We start from the raw sequence: 16,503 nt of genomic DNA on the forward strand, positions 1-16,503 counted from the left end.
GTGCACTTGCTGTCTGGCTACATTTCTACCTTTCAGAATCCAATAACCTTGACGAATGGTTACCAATAACAATTCTGGTCCTGTATGGACCTGTTGTACGTGTTCATGTTTGACAATAAAGTTTTTAGGTGATGTTTTCATGGTAATAATATTTTTTTTGCTAGTTGTTTTACGTCGCACCGACACAGATAGGTCTTATGGCGACGATGGGACAGGAAAGGTCTAGGAGTGGGAAGGAAGCAGCCGTGGCCTTAATTAAGGTACAGCCCCAGCATTTGCCTGGTGTGAAAATGAGAAACCACGGAAAACCATTTTCAGGGCTGCCGACAGTGGGGTTCGAACCTACTATCTCCCGAATACTGGATACTGGCCGCACTTAAGCGACTGCAGCTATCGAGCTCGGTAGGTAATAATATTTGGTGTCATGTGGATACGAACAGAGATTTTTCAGTTGGCTCATCCTTGATACGATGCTTCTGTAATTTCTTGATTTATTCACTGAATGATTTCGCCTGAGCTATGCGAATGCAAGACATTAACGACGATTTAATTTCTTGAACTGACTGTTTGGTGTTGTGAATGAATCTGCTGCAATACGCCAGAACTCATTGTGGTTTTGTTAGAGAAGAAAATCTGTCAACGACAATAGTGTGGACGGTTAAAACTCCTCAAAAATTGAATATGAAGGGTTTTGATGCGATGAAACATGATGCCAATCTTCAACATTACTTAATTGTTGAATTTCCCTGGTTCTAATGAACATTGTCGCCGGTGCAATGGGAGAGAGAGAGAAAGAGCTGGGTGAACCCCAGCAGCTGGGGATCCCGGAACACACTCATCCGGGACCTGAAGCACACCCACTGATGACAAAGACCCATTTTCCACGAGCATGACCACACGTACACACCCATTGCCGTCAAAAATCCCACCTATTACCTTCATACACCCAAAACAGGATGATCCAGGCCCCTCGTTCAAGGTCAAATTGACTTGAGGTGGGAATGGGACAAATGATTACCTACAACATCATGTTCCTGTTTTTCCATTACAGTGTAGTATTGGGTCGGAGTATTAGGATATGAAAGTAACATAATACAAGTTGCAGGTCAGCTTTTGGGAGAAACATTCGCTATTACTGCGGCCTATTGCAACCCCTAACCGCACCTAAGTAAGTACTTATAAATATCTTCATCTGGCTTTCTTCTCTCCCTTTCGCCAGCTCGTCACTCACCTTTTTGGCCATTCCTAGAAAATCGTCGTTGCCGGGTGAAAACCTATGTGATAATATTTCTGGAGATATTCCGACCAGCAGCACATACATTATGAAGAGCGAGAATGCCTTGACAATTTTCACACAATATTGCACCTTAGATGACAGTTCGACTAGTTGGATGAACGGTCAGCGTACTGGCCTTCAGTTCAGAGGGACCCGGGTTCGATTCTCTGCCGGGTCGGGGATTTTAATCGCATCTGACTAATTCCTCTGGCTCGGGAACTGGGGTTTGTGTCCATCCCAATACTCTCCTCTTCATATTCACACAACACACTACACTACGAACCACCACAGAAACACGCAATAGTGATTGCGTCCCTCCGTATAGGGTTGGTGGCAGGAAGGGCATCCGGTCGTAAAACAGGGCCAAATCCACATGTGCGACGTGGATTCGCACCCGCGAAGGGTAAAAATTGTAAGAGTAAAAGGGGTAGGAAGAAAAAAAGAAGAAGATTGCACCTTAGATGACAGAACCTTACAGGCCAAAGGTCTAAGCTAAAGTATTTCACATAGGAGGTTTTGTCCCGGCAGCAACGAGGCTGAAATCCGACGTTCGGCAAGGAATAGAACCTTGGACCTTCAAAATCAAGGGGCACTATGCTCACTATTTTTCCAAGGAGTGGGCCTGTTATGTATTGTCAATTCATTAAGCTCATTTCAAAGTTTATGCACTATTTGCAAAAACGTAAATATAACTGTTGTATAATCCTACGATATCTCATATGTAGGCTACAGCTATTGAACGCGGGGTGGTCTGCGAACGAAAATACCGCTCAAATAATTTCGACATTTTCTTGAATTACAGGAATCCGGATATGAAAAATAATATAAAATAACCAGGTGGCTTACCTGCTTTCTTAGCAAACAACCTTCATTATACGTTGTAACAGGCAGGTCACTGCAATCTTTTCATCGAGCGGAAAACGTATATTCCGTACCGTCTACAGGTAATTGGTAGCATCAGGCAGCTATTAATGTTTCACTTCGCAGGCAGTAGTTGACAGGGCTTGAGAATTTTAAAGAAAGATAAGTTGAATATTTAGAAGGAAATTGAAAGTAAAAATGTTCAAATGGAGGGACATTTTTGAATATTACTATGTTTGTTGTGCGTACCTCAATCAAGAATTCCGAGTCCATAATTATCATATCATTTGGTGTAAAATATTTACCATACTTTAAGTTAGTAATATTAGTAATTATAAACCTTTTCCACTACTAAATATTATTATTAATATTTACATTTTACTACTAATACCCATTTCTTATCGCTCAGTATACTGCAATTTAGTATCGTACGAAATCACTACAAGTAATAGCTTAGCGTTTGTTATGAAGATAATATTTGAAGAGTCCAGTGCAAAAAGTGGTAATGGCATCAAGTAAAATACAAATGAGTGCAACGTTCAGTACTGTGCATCAATGAAAGTAAAATACAACACACTTCATATCCACTGCTGAAAACGTGATAGTGACCAGTCTACAGTAATTTGAAAAATAGGTATACGACACAAAATGTGGGAATTTTACGCATTAACGTTGGTATCGCTGCACCATACAACTAAGCATTTGTTCGTTTCCAAAAGTTTTTGTTTCTAGTGTTTGCTAGACTTTCTATTGGTGTTGCGTGATTTATTGATACTGTATGTAGAAGGTTTAAATCACGTCTAATGATGATATCTCCGGAAGACAGCGGATGTGAAAGTGTTATTGTAAAGAAAGGGAACACAGGTACAAGGAAACATGAAATGTACAGATGTTATAGTTATTTTGAGGTTATTCCGCAACAGGAAATGAAACACAATTTAAAGATTCAATGCACTGAGTTCTGTGAATGAAGAAAATGCGCAGCGGCGTGATTTAATAACGGCCCTTTCGATTCGGTATCGTAAACCACGAAAATCAAAAGAAAATGAGTTATTCCATGATAAGGTTTATTCATAATGGATGAGAAACATCGAAGAAGATAGTACCAAGGAAATTACGATGTGCTAAAGGGAATGTATTTTTTTGTATGACGTTACCAAGAAACTCATTCAACCTCTTCACAAATCTCTAAAATCTACTCGGACAGTACCGAAAGATCAGCGAGGCGAATATGACCACAGATATTTCAGAAAACCCAAAGATGTGATAGACAGTGTGATAAAACATATAATTTCGTTCAAGGGACTCCAAAGTCCTCACCTGGTAGAGCATATATCTACGTACAATGCAATGTTTGGAATTTCAGTCCTAGTTACCAACTATGGTTTACTTCAACAAATCGAGATTACTCAATAACACAGTGGAGAGTTTCTACTGCCTGAGAAGTTTGATCAAGGTAATAAATATATCATTCATAAATATAGCTTTTCCTAAAAGCTAACAGGAGCCACAGGATTGGCCTAGTTCTAAGTGGAAATACCAGTAATTTTTCAATTTCTTTGGTTTCAGATGCGCTACCAACTTCATGGGAAAATATAGAAGTTCAAAGATTTGTAACATCTTAAGCAGTTTTGTGGTGCAGATGCCAGAGAATAGTAGAAAATACTTCTTTGCAAGAAGGAAGTAAACTAAACATAGTGTAACCAGAAGATCATTATACAATAACTAGAGACATTCCTCCCTTTTCTCATATATTTGCGTGTGTTTGTGATTAAAAATAGTTGTAACAGCAAGGATTGGTATTCAAAAGCCTCAGGTCACTACATGGATATTGTATACTATGTATTGAGTTGTCTTCAAAATAAATACATGAGTTTTGTTTGGTCACTGTATTTTAATATGGTTTCAAATTTTAAATTTCATTTCCTTCAAAGTGAACAAAACCTGACATTCCCCTCTTTTACAGTTGACTCTTCATGTATTATGTTCAGTGTGTTGAATGGAATTCAACTTGTATGTACCGCACGAGTAGGCCGTGCTGTTAAGGGTGCGTAGCTGTGAGCTTGCATCCCGGTGATAGTAGGTTCGAACCCCACTGTCGGCAGTCCTGAAGATGGTTTTCCGTGGTTTCCCATTTTCACACCAGGGAAATGCTGGGTTTGTACCTTAATTAAGGCCAATCCCGCTTCTTTACCCCTCCTAGGCTTTTCCTATCCCATTGTCGCCGAAAGACCTATCTATGTCGGTGTGACGTAAAGCCAATTGCAAATAAAAACATATTCTATGTTTCTAGAAAATGGAGCTTCGCATTACCTGCGAGGTATAGGAAAATATGGGAAAGGTAGAAAATATATATAAAAATTATTACACTAAACGGATCATGACTAAAAAACCTACGAGCTCGTTACTATCATGTGATTTAGTCAGGAGTTCTGTGGTTATTTTGATGATCTATGTGAACTTCAAATTAAAATGTAATAAATAGACTGCTTGTATTGGTTGAATGAATAGATAGATACATACACAAACATATTTCACTTGCATAGCTATACAGGTTTCACAATAAGGCATGGTCAAACTTGCAGGACACGCGTGGAAAGAGGAGAAGGAGAAGATCCTGTATATTACAATGGACATGTGTCCGGAAAGGCTTCATTTCCGTGTTAGAACCCATTTTCTAGAATTTTACTTAGTTCATTAATCATGGGAAACAGTGGAGCAGAACGTACCATCATAACATGTGAAGTGTTCAGAATACTCCACGAGCATCGCATTGAATCCCAAAGCCGCTGGTGACGGTTTGATGCATGTACCAATGCTAACCTAGGGCATTTTCAACATTTCCTATCTTCTTCTTCTTTATCTGTTTAGCCTCCAGGGTCGGTTTTTCCATCGGACTCAGCGAGGGATCCCACCTCTACCGCTTCAAGGGCAGTGTCCTGGAGCTTCAGACACTGGGTCGTGTATACAACTGGGGAGGATGACCAATACCTCGCCCAGGCGGCCTCACCTGCTATGCTGAACAGGGGCCTTGGGGGATATGGGAAGATTGGAAGGGATAAATAAGGAAGAGGGAAGGAAACGGCCGTGGCCTTAAGCTAGGTACCATCCCGGCATTTGCCTCGAGGAGAAGTGGGAAACAACGGAAAACCACTTCCAGGATGGCTGAGGTGGGAATCGAACCCACCTCTACTCAGTTGACCTCCCGAGGCTGAGTGGACCCCGTTTCAGCCTTCGTACCACTTTTTAAAATTTCGTGGCAGAGCCGTGATTCGATCTCCGACCTCCGGGAGTGGCACCTAATCACACTAACCACTACACCACAGGGGCGGACAACATTTCTTATAGGAAATAATTTCATGTTGTATGTAGGTACATTATGTTCCAGTGTGTTTCCTATGGTTTGTGTACTGTATAGAGTAGTACAAATTGTGTAGTCGGTGCTCGCTTCGGCGGTACATACATTAAAATTGAAACGTTACAGAGAAGATTAGCATGGCCCCTGCGCAAGGATGACACGATGAGTTCTAACATGGGAATAAATCGTTTCCGGTCTTATGTACGTAGGCTATAAAATAGGTCTAGTCTTTCTACGTGTGTGGAATGTGTTCTGGAAGTTTATTGTTGCAGTCTGTATAATGAATGCTTTGGAGAATCTTGCAGATACGCTTAATGAGTAAGTCTGAAATGCGGTAATAGCCCCGAGAACGTTCCTTAACTATTAATTTTATACATTTCCATTAAATGATTGTGCTCCTGAATTATCAGTTGAAAATGTTGTTTCCTTTAGGAGAATATTTCAGCTAACTGTGTTTTAAGGTACCATCACTTTACTTCACAGTACAAGTTACGCCCGTACAAAACAATGAGCGAGAAAGAAATAGAGAAAGAGAGGATTTGAGTGAAGATTGGAAACGAGCTTTAAAAGCCAATTAATAGGATTGCGAGCTTTAGCTACGGAATAAATATCGGTAAATGTTGTATAATAGCGAAAAGGGAAGGAAGGTTACAAACAATGAAAGGTATACGAATACGGTAAATTTCTGTGAACAACTCTTCATGTCAAGGGAAAGATTCACGTGTAGAAATGATAAAAGAAGGGTTCATAATAAGTGCAAAAAATGGCTGCTTGCAAAATAAACTTTGCTGAAATGCACTCGTTATCCGGTAAACTATAATTTTTAACAAATAGGGCAGTCGTTTTCTAAAATCCCTCTTGAACACCGCTATAAAATTTCGCTGCATGCCACTAACTAATAGTAATCAACTAAGATTTTCTTTTCCGTACCCCGCATCCCTTTCCTTAGAACTGATTGCTTGTCTGGTGATAATGGAAAATACTTCCATTCCATTTTGGCAAACGTTTGATGAACTGGCTATCTAAGTTGTAGGTGATAAATTGTGCAGAATGTTTGTCTTCTATAACTTAGGTAACAACTAATTTCATGAATAGATGTTATCAAAGAAGGAAAGTTCAAGTTTATTTTAATAACTCCCGTATAGTATTTTGAAAATTCTATGACTTCCGGAATCTACATTTATATTCGTATTGCGTTCTTGGCCAATGATGTCAGAGGTGGCTGACAACAGAAACACTTATCTGAGAATCAGGTTAGAGGGGGAAGAACTGCCCGCTTTAACACGCAGTAGGGAAGAAGCTGATCCGAACAATTTATGGCGTAGTAAGACAGAGAGAGAGAAAGAGGGAAAGAGAGCACTATTCGTTCCTCTTTGAACTACAAATGTTACTCGAGATAAGTGTCTTCTTTGGCTGATTTCGACCAACAGGAAATGTTTGTAATTTCATTGTTCGACGACAATTCTATTCGAGAAAGCTGGATTTATGAGGCCGAATTAAGAAAGCTAATTAATTATTATTATTATTATTATTATTTCGTGTGGCTATTTCTAGCCGATTGCAGCCCTTGTAAGGCAGACCCTCCGATGAGGGTGGACGGCATCTGCCATGTGTAGGTAACTGCGTGTTATTGTGATGGAGGATAGTGTTATGTGTGGTGTGTGAGTTGCAGGGATGTTGGGGACAGTACAAACACCCAGCTCCCGAGCCATTGGAATTAACCAATGAAGGTTAAAATCCCCGACCTGGCCGGGAATCGAACCCGGGACCCTCTGAACTGAAGGCCAGTACGCAACCATTCAGTCAACGAGTTGGACGAGCTAACTATTAATTAAACATGAGGTCTCATTATTGTGAATTATATGCCTATTTCTTATAATAGGTGATGTCCAGTTATGCCGATACCAGCATCGTGCGTACTTTGAAGTTGCACAAAACCCCTGATTTCGACCAACAGAACCAACAGGACCAACGCCAGTGGGCGTGGCTATTGAAAGGTTGGGAGTAACGACTAAACCCGGAAAGCAATTTATTGAAAGGGCGCACTGGGTAGGAATAATACTAAAATCGTGTTTAGTGACAATCTTGTTATATGAAAAAATAAGTATAAATTTTACGAACATTTGGAACAGTGTTAAGGGATATGAAAGGGAAGAGCCCGAATTCGGCGTGTTTCTTGTACAAGAAAGCTTGTGAAATACATGAAATGGAGGCATTCCTCTTCTCCACGTCAGTTCTATGGGTCAGTTTTACCCAGTTCTATACCGGTGCCTAGCGCACACTTCACGTCCGAGTGTGCAGTGATCGAAACAGTTCTTTTGCATTGTTGCTTAAGAGCATAACCCACTTCACTTTGTGCCGGGAATGAAACAGTTATTCAGTTGTAATGTACTAAAGCCCGTTTCCTTGGCTGAATGGTCAGCGTGGTCGCCTTCGGTTCAGAGGACCCCGGATTCGATTCCCGGCCGGGTCGGAGACTATAACCTTTAATGGTTATTTCCCCTGGGTTGTGGACTGGGTTTTTGTACTGTCCCCAACATTCTTGCAACTCACACACTACATATGACACTTTCCCTCGTCGGAGGCTCTGCCTTGCAAGGGCTGTACCAGGCTAGAAATAGCCACACAAAATTAATATTACTGGACTAATTTAGAGTGCGAACCGTATCGCAAGCTGTAAGTTCGTGCTAAGAGATATAGAGTTCATCATAGTTAAATAGAGTGAAAAATGGAAATATTTGACAGCCATTCGCGACGTTTAGGAAGAAATATTTTATGTTGAATAATAGTAATAATAAATACGAGATTATTATTCTTCAAGTCAATCAGGTTACTATGCGAATACCGAGCACAAATAACTTTGTAGGAAGACTGATGGAAGCCAATATTTTTATCAAGGACACCCATCTATTTAAAGAGCCTCCGTGGCTCAGACGGCAGCGCATCAGCCTCTCGTCTGGGCACTCCGGTTTTCCCTGTCACTTTTCATTCCAGCAACACTCTCCACTAACATTTCATTTCGTCTGTCAGTCATTAATCATTGCCCCAGAAGAGTGCGACAGGCTTCTGAAGACGGTACATTTCGTATCCTCGCCGCAGATAGGGGCTTCATTCATTCCAACCCTGACCCGGACATTGACTGGAAAACAGGTTGTAGGTTTTCATTTTCACCCATCTATAAGGGGGTACATAAGCTTCCGTGATCTGGGGCGAAAAGTTAAGCAAATGAAGAACCACTGAATGAGCCTTGCTTGGTGAGGTTTGAAAACAATATTTGCACGCAGAAATAACCACGTGTTGACCAGATCTGTTGGAGTAACAGTGTTTAAAATAAGAAGTGTAAAGGAATAATTGTGTATCTGTAAGTTACCATTGTTTAAGTGTTTATAAAGTCACGATGGTTTTGACGATACCAAGAGGGGAACCCAGAAGCACAACAGGCGTCCATATGATTGGCTGATCATCCTTAGTCGGCGCTGATGAAATCACCATGATTTTATGCTGAACAATGACTAAGTACTGCAGCATAAAAGTAGGGTTCCTGAGAGAGTCTCAAGTTAGAGATGGAAATTACATATCGTCGTTCCTACGCCAAAACCGCGAATGTGACAATGCTCTTCCTATCTATTACTTCCCTTAAAAATGGTCACGCATCCCAGCCACATATTAATATACAGCCCATCAGAACAAATTTCCTTGAGTTCATTTTCCTATGCTAATCTACAAAGGAAAATGATCCTTACTGTAGGAATGTATGTTTGCACGACATATTTACCCGTTCCTAGAGTATGATGTATTTAAGAGCTTCATTTTCCTTTACACGCGCGCGTAGGAAAATAAACTCCACGAAAATTGTTCTGATGGACTGCATATTAATATGGGGCTAGGAAGCATGACCAGTCTTAAGGGAAATAATGGACAGGAAGAGATTTGTCACATTCGTGGTTTTGGTATAGGAGAGCCGATATCGTAACATGATAATGTGTTCTATTCTATCATAGTAACTGTTCCAAAAATATTATGTTCTTCCGAAGACCCTAGTACAAAAGTAACTGTCTGAGCGAATCCAAGGGAAGTGTAAGGAATTTCCGATTGGCTAACGGATATTGGGAAGAATAGCAGTTCGCTTTAAGCCCGTACTCCTGCCCAGGCACGAACGATAATTTTGTAACAATTTAGCGGCAGTTCTGATACTCCCACCCTCTTACTTGCTGGCCGGTTTCAGATATTATTTAGTTACTCGAAGTGCTTTGCATTAGGCTTACTGGTAATAATACACACACAGGCGTAGTTCCTCGAAACTGCTGCGCGTGGTCGTAACATTTTGCATCTCGTGTTTCATTCTGTGTTGTGGACAATGAGCAAAAGACCCGATACGATTCATCTGGACAAACACTCAGTTACAGGGAAACGGTTTACTGGAAACGCATTGTAAGAAGATACCAAATAATAATATTTTTTTTGCTAGTTGCTTTACGTCGCACCGACACAGATAGGTCTTATGACGAAGATGGGACAGGAAAGGCCTAGGAATGGGAAGGAAGCGGCTGTGGCCTTAATTAAGGTACAGCCCCACCATTTGCCTGGTGTGAAAATGGGAAACGACGGAAAACCATCTTCAGGGCTGCCGAGAGTGCGGTTCGAACCCACTATCTCTCGGATGCGAGCTCACACCTGTGCGCTCCTAACCACACTGCCAACTCGCCCAGTAATAATAATAATAATAATAATAATAATAATAATAATAATAATAATAATGAAATGAAATGTCGTATGGCTTTTAGTGCCGGGATATCCCAGGACGGGTTCGGCTCGCCAGGTGCAGGTCTTTCTATTTGACACCCGTAGGTGACCTGCGCGTCGTGATGAGGATGAAAGGATGATGAGGACAACACATACGCCCAGCCCCCGTGCCATTGGAATTAACCAATTAAGGTTAAAATCCCCGACCCGACCGGGAATCGAACCCAGGACCCTCTGAACCGAAGGCCAGTACGCTGACCGTTCAGCCAACGAGTCGGACATAATAATAATAATAACATAAGTTTTAAAAATTCGGCAGATTCATGTAGTTCTCATTAACGTACATGGCACTCGAATATCAGTCCATGAAAACCCATCGAAAGTGCCATCACGTATACGTGCCCCTCCTTAAATGTCGCCATTGACTGCAACTTGTAAGGCAATGCAGCAAAAACGGATGTCATAATTTTTACCAGTACAAAGGAAAAGGAGTGAGATAGAGAAAGACTAGCTGATGTACCCGTGCTTCGCTACGGGATTCTCAGAAAGACTCATTTTGTGGTTTTCCTACCTGAAGTCGTCAGAGGGAATGTAGTGATTAAAAGCAATGTTATATAAAACACTGGATCAAATTAATAAACCGCACATTTTCTCACTTTTAAGAAACAGTACTACGGTGCCGATCTAACAGTTCAAAGTTCCAGTGCTGCAATGACCAGACCGCAGACAGCCGTGAACACTTCTCTGCCATTATTCCGTTAAATATGCACACTGCTCATTCCAATCAGTGCCTCATTGAATAGCTCGAATGCTATGATGAACCAGTTTGTTACGTATCAGTAGTATCAGAAATTTATCTAACTCCCCAGCTACTTCCCGCCAATTTTCAGGCAGGCTGTTATACTCGGTACGACCGGGTGAGTTGGCTGTGCGGTTAGGGGCGCATAGCTGTGAGCTTGGATCCGGAAGGTAGTGGGTTCGAACTCCACTGTCGACAGCCCTGAAGATGGATTTCCGTGGTCTCCAATTTTCACACCAGGAAAATGCTGGGGCTGTAACGTAATTAACGTAGGGGCTGCTTCCTTCCCACTCCTAGCCCTTTCGTATCCCATCGTCGCCATGAGTCCTATCCGTGTCGACGCGACGTAGAGCAAATTTAAAAAAACTCGGTATACTGCAGTAATCCCATCTATCGGAGATGAATGGCAACAGAGACACAAAGCAAATCACAACAAACAATGGTCAATGTAATGTTATTGTTGATCAACGTTATGAGCTTTCTGTATTGTAGGCCTTCACATTCACTTTTCTTTCGATTCTGTAATATAAGGCCGTCTTATAAAATCAATTATAGCGTAGACTGTAGTTCCTTATTCCCTGACTTTACATACCGATTTTCATTAAATTCTGTTTACCCATTTTCTCGTGACGGCGCTGATATGATCTTAGCAACAAAAATCCATATCCATGAATATCTCCGTTATCATAGCCGGTAAGGTCAAACTATATAAGACATAAATGATCGGAAATTGAATACTATGTAACTTTATTTATATAGTAATTGTCAGCAAGACCACTAATAACACAAATATTCGAGAATTAAATTTTGGGCCTTCCCCTAAACTACCTTTTCGCTCAGCGTGAATAAATTTATTTATGGCCTAGATTGTAGCGACTTGTTCCCCGACTTTGCATGCTGATTTTATTTACGATGGGACAATTAATAACAAATATTTGAGAATTAAATTTTAGGCCTTCCCCTAAACTACCATTTCTCTCAGCGTGAATAAGATTATTTATGGCGTAGATTGTAGCGACTTATTCGCCGAATTTGCATACCTGTTTTAATTAAGATAGGAACACTAATAACGAATATTCGTGAACACAATTTTAGGCCTTCCCCTAAACTACCATTTCTTTCAGAGTGAATAAGATTATTTATAGTTTATATTGTAGCGACTTATTTTAGAACTTTACATACCGGTTTTCATTAAGATAGGACCACTAATAACATAAATATTTGAGAATTAAATTTTAGGCCTTCCCCTAAACTACCATTTAGCTCAGCGCGATTAAAATAATTTATAGCCTAGATTGTAGCGGTTCATCACCCGACTTTGCATTCCGATTTTCATTAAATTCTCTTCAGCCGTTTTCTAGTGATGCGTGTACATACAGACAGACAGACAGACAGACAGACAGACAGACAGACAGACAGAAATTACGGAAAAGTAAAAATTGCACTTCCTTGTTGCTGTGGACATGACCGATACAGAAATACCATTCTTTTCAAATTCTGAGCAATGTATAGACAAAACTCTTATTTTATATATATAGATTACATTTCAGGCCTTCCCCTAAACTACCACTTCACTCAGTGTGAGTAACATTATTGATAGCCTAGATTATAGTGACCTATTCTCCGACTTTGCATACCAATTTTCGAGAAGATACGACCACTAATACAATACATTTTTGACAATTCAATTTTAGGTCTTCCCCTAAACTATCATTTTTTCTCAGCGTGTATAGCCTATAATGTAGCGATTTCTTTCCCATGTTTGTCTACCGATTTTCATTAAGACAGGACCACTAATAACATAAATATTTGAGAATTAAATTTCAGGACTTCCCCTGAACTATCATTTCACTCAGCGTGATTAAAATAATTTATAGCCTAGATTGTAGCGGTTAATCACCCGACTTTACATTCCGATTTTCATTAAATTCTCTTCAGCCGTTTTCTCGTAATGCGTGTACAGACAGACAGACAGACAGACGGACAGACAGACAGACAGACAGACAGACAGACAGAAATTACGGAAAAGTAAAAAATGCATTTTTTGTTACTGTGAATATGACCGATACAGAAATACCATTCTTTTCAAATTATAAGCAATGTACAGACAAATCTCTTATTTTGTATACAGGATGAAGTGAAATTGGCGCACTCGGGCGTCGCAGCGCGACTGCTCACATGCCAGCAATAAAAAAATGTTTCTCACAAAAGTTCGTCCTTCGAGTATATCCGGCAGAAAAAGGGCGTTGAAGAGTGGCAATCTGGCAACACTGTAACCACATGAAGGGTAACTACCTCTGTCAGCACGTAGCGTGTGTTGTAGAGTTGGTGCAGTGGATACAGTTTTGGGTTAGCATTCAGGAGGTCGAGGGGTCGATCCTGGGTTGAAGCGTGTTTTTTTAACTTAATCTTCAACAGCCATTGCAGCGGGTCCTCTAGAAACCATTTGCACTTACATACTACGATCCTACAAATGGACGAAAAATTGTTTTCCTTGGTCAGCTTTGAAAGACGTCCTTTCCACGTCGTGGGCGTGAATTTATTCGCACCACTTCATATACTAAATGCGAAACCTGTTTTCTTTCTACCTTCCTCCAATGATCTCATAGATTAGTCATCATCATCATCATCTGTTTACCCTCCAGGTTCGGTTTTTCCCTCGGACGTAGCGAGGGATCCCACCTCTACCGCCTCAAGGGCAGTGTCCTGGAGCTTCAGACTCTTGGTCGGGGGATACAACTGGGGAGTATGACCAGTACCTCGCCCAGGCGGCCTCACCTGCTATGCTGAACAGGGGCCTTGTGGAGGGATGGGAAGATTGGAAGGGATAGACAAGGAAGAGGGAAGGAAGCGGCCGTGGCCTTAAGTTAGGTACCATACCGGCATTCGCCTGGAGGAGAAGTGGGAAACCACGGAAATCCACTTCTAGGATGGCTGAGGTGGGAATCGAACCCACCTCTACTCAGTTGACCTCCCGAGGCTGAGTGGACCCCGTTCCAGCCCTCGTACCACTTTTCAAATTTCGTGGCAGAGCCGGGAATCGAACCCGGGCCTCCGGGGGTGGCAGCTAATCACGCTAACCACTACACCACAGACGCGGACTCATAGATTAGTAGCAACTATTATTCTTGCCTCGTTAAAGTCCATTATATTTCGTTAGGGCTTACGTTACCAGTAGGCCTAGCAAAGTATTTGTTGTGTTCAGCGTTACCAAATGGTGTAAATGTAGGATACATAAGACCTAAGGTACGGTGTCTTACTGTATTACAGTATGTAATGTCCGATGGAAATTAGTAAATAAAAAATTTCGCCTCAACCCAGGATCGAACCCTCTACCTCCTGCATGCCGACACAAAACTCTATCCACTGCAGCCACTGTTCAGCACGGAAGTACGTTGCTGACAGAGGTACTTACCGTACATGTGGTTACAGTGTTGCCAGATTGCCACTATTCAACGTCCTTTTTCTGCCCGATATACTCGCAGGACGAACTTTTGTGAAAGACATTTTTTATTGCTGACATGTGGGGAGTCGCACTGCGACGCCCGAATGCGCGAATTTCGCTTCAGCCTGTATATAGATTACATTTCAGGCCTTCCCCTAAACTACCATTTCACTCAGTGTGAATAACATTATTGATAGCCTAGATTATAGCGACCTATTCCCCGACACTGCATACCAATTTTCGTGAAGATACGGCCACTAATACAATAAATATTTGACAATTAAATTTTAGGCCTTCCCCTAAACTACCATTTCGCTCAGGGCGATTAAAATAATTTATAGCCTAGATAGTAGCGGTTCATCACCCGACTTTATATTCCGATTTTCATTAAATTCTCTTCAGCCGTGTTCTCGTGATGCGTGTACAGACAGACAGACAGACAGACAGACAGACAGACAGACAGACAGAAATTACGGAAAAGTAAAAAATGCATTTTCTTGTTACTGTGAACATGACCGATACAAATATATCATTCTTTTCAAATTCTGAGCAATGTACAGACAAAACTCTTATTTTATATATATAGATACGCTGGACAAGCACTTGCACAGTTGTTTATCGCATATTCCAAACCTTCTTCCTGTTGTGAAGACGAAGATTTTGGAGACCTTTATGCTGGATTTCCAGAGCGAGTTGGCTACACAGTTCGTGTCACGTATCGGTTAGCTTGTATTGGAGAGATGGTGGGCTCTAATCCCACTGTTGGCAGTCCTGAAAGTGGTTTTCGGTGGTTTCGCATATACACGCCAACAAAATGCTGGGACTGTTCCTCAGTTGAGGCTGAGGTAGCGTCCGTCATTCTCCTGTACTATCCTATCCCATCGTCACCGTAAGATCAGCCTGTGTCCGTGCGACGTATAAAGACAAAACAAAAAGAATACTGGATTAAACACTGCTTGCGTCTGGCCTGACAGAAGGACTGTTCCTTCATCTCTCATTCCGGCAGCATCTGAAGTGAATATGACACTCGTTCATCAACATACACTCAAGTTCATAAAAACGATAACACCTTGAAAGACTACTGATAGGAAGTTCATATTTACAGTACAAGTGCACGTATCATGTACACGTGACGATTTCGCGTGTACAAAAAAAATGTAGCACGCAATTTGCGCATATAAAGCAAATTTATAAAAATGTCCCAGGTTTATAGCTGAAAGAGTCATTAAAAAGGTCTTACACATAACGTAGTGTACAAATTGGCATTAGGCATGACGATAACATCTAGAGTGTTGATGTGTAATGATGATTTACAACATGGATTTTGTTTCGATGGATGAGGAGAGGCTTTTAGGACCATCGTAAGTTACAGTTAATAATAATAAATGCACTAATTCATACGGTACATAAGAAAGGGGATAAATAACTGCTGAGGGACAAAACCGTAACCACTTGCCTACAAAATTCTCACCAAAATACCAGACCACCTAACAGGTGAATATTAGGCAGGTTCCAGAAAAGGAAGATCATATGTAGAACACATGTTTAATCTCAAAACCATCTTACAAATACGCAAAACCAGTCAAATTGTGAGATTTGTTGTAGATTTAAAAAATCATATTATCCCTTAAGTAGACGAACACTTTTTGATGCGCTGGAAGAAATTAGAGCAGATAAAAAAGGAAATTTGGTCAGACAGACGCTGACTGACAACACGCCGAAAGTTAAGTTCTCAGGTGAAATTTGTGAAATTTGTGAACTTTCTGTAAGAAAAAGAACCTGGCAAAATGAAACCAAAGGTATTAATATCGGCAAGCTAGTGAAGATGAAATGCATATCAAATGCTTGAGATGATCTAGTAATTCTATCCAACAATAGGCAAGACGCAATTCAGTCCCCGAATATTCTTCATGCAATTACGTCTTAAACTGGACTCGAAATCTCATATGAGAAAAACCGTTACATGGAGGGAACTACCAGATATTTAGACAAACAACCTCTGGTAACTCAGTTTGGAAAAA

The 16,503-nt window shown here is 40.9% G+C and overlaps 1 non-coding gene across 1 annotated transcript; it reads left to right on the forward strand.

Annotated features, from left to right (window-relative positions):
* Positions 1-5,577: 5,577 nt before the first annotated feature.
* LOC136865061 (U6 spliceosomal RNA) lies at positions 5,578-5,686 on the forward strand. Its single transcript, XR_010859448.2, has one exon. It is a non-coding gene; the product is annotated as a U6 spliceosomal RNA (small nuclear RNA).
* Positions 5,687-16,503: the final 10,817 nt, after the last annotated feature.

This window comes from Anabrus simplex, chromosome 2 (genome assembly GCF_040414725.1).
Source record: "Anabrus simplex isolate iqAnaSimp1 chromosome 2, ASM4041472v1, whole genome shotgun sequence".
Taxonomy (NCBI): domain Eukaryota; kingdom Metazoa; phylum Arthropoda; class Insecta; order Orthoptera; family Tettigoniidae; genus Anabrus; species Anabrus simplex.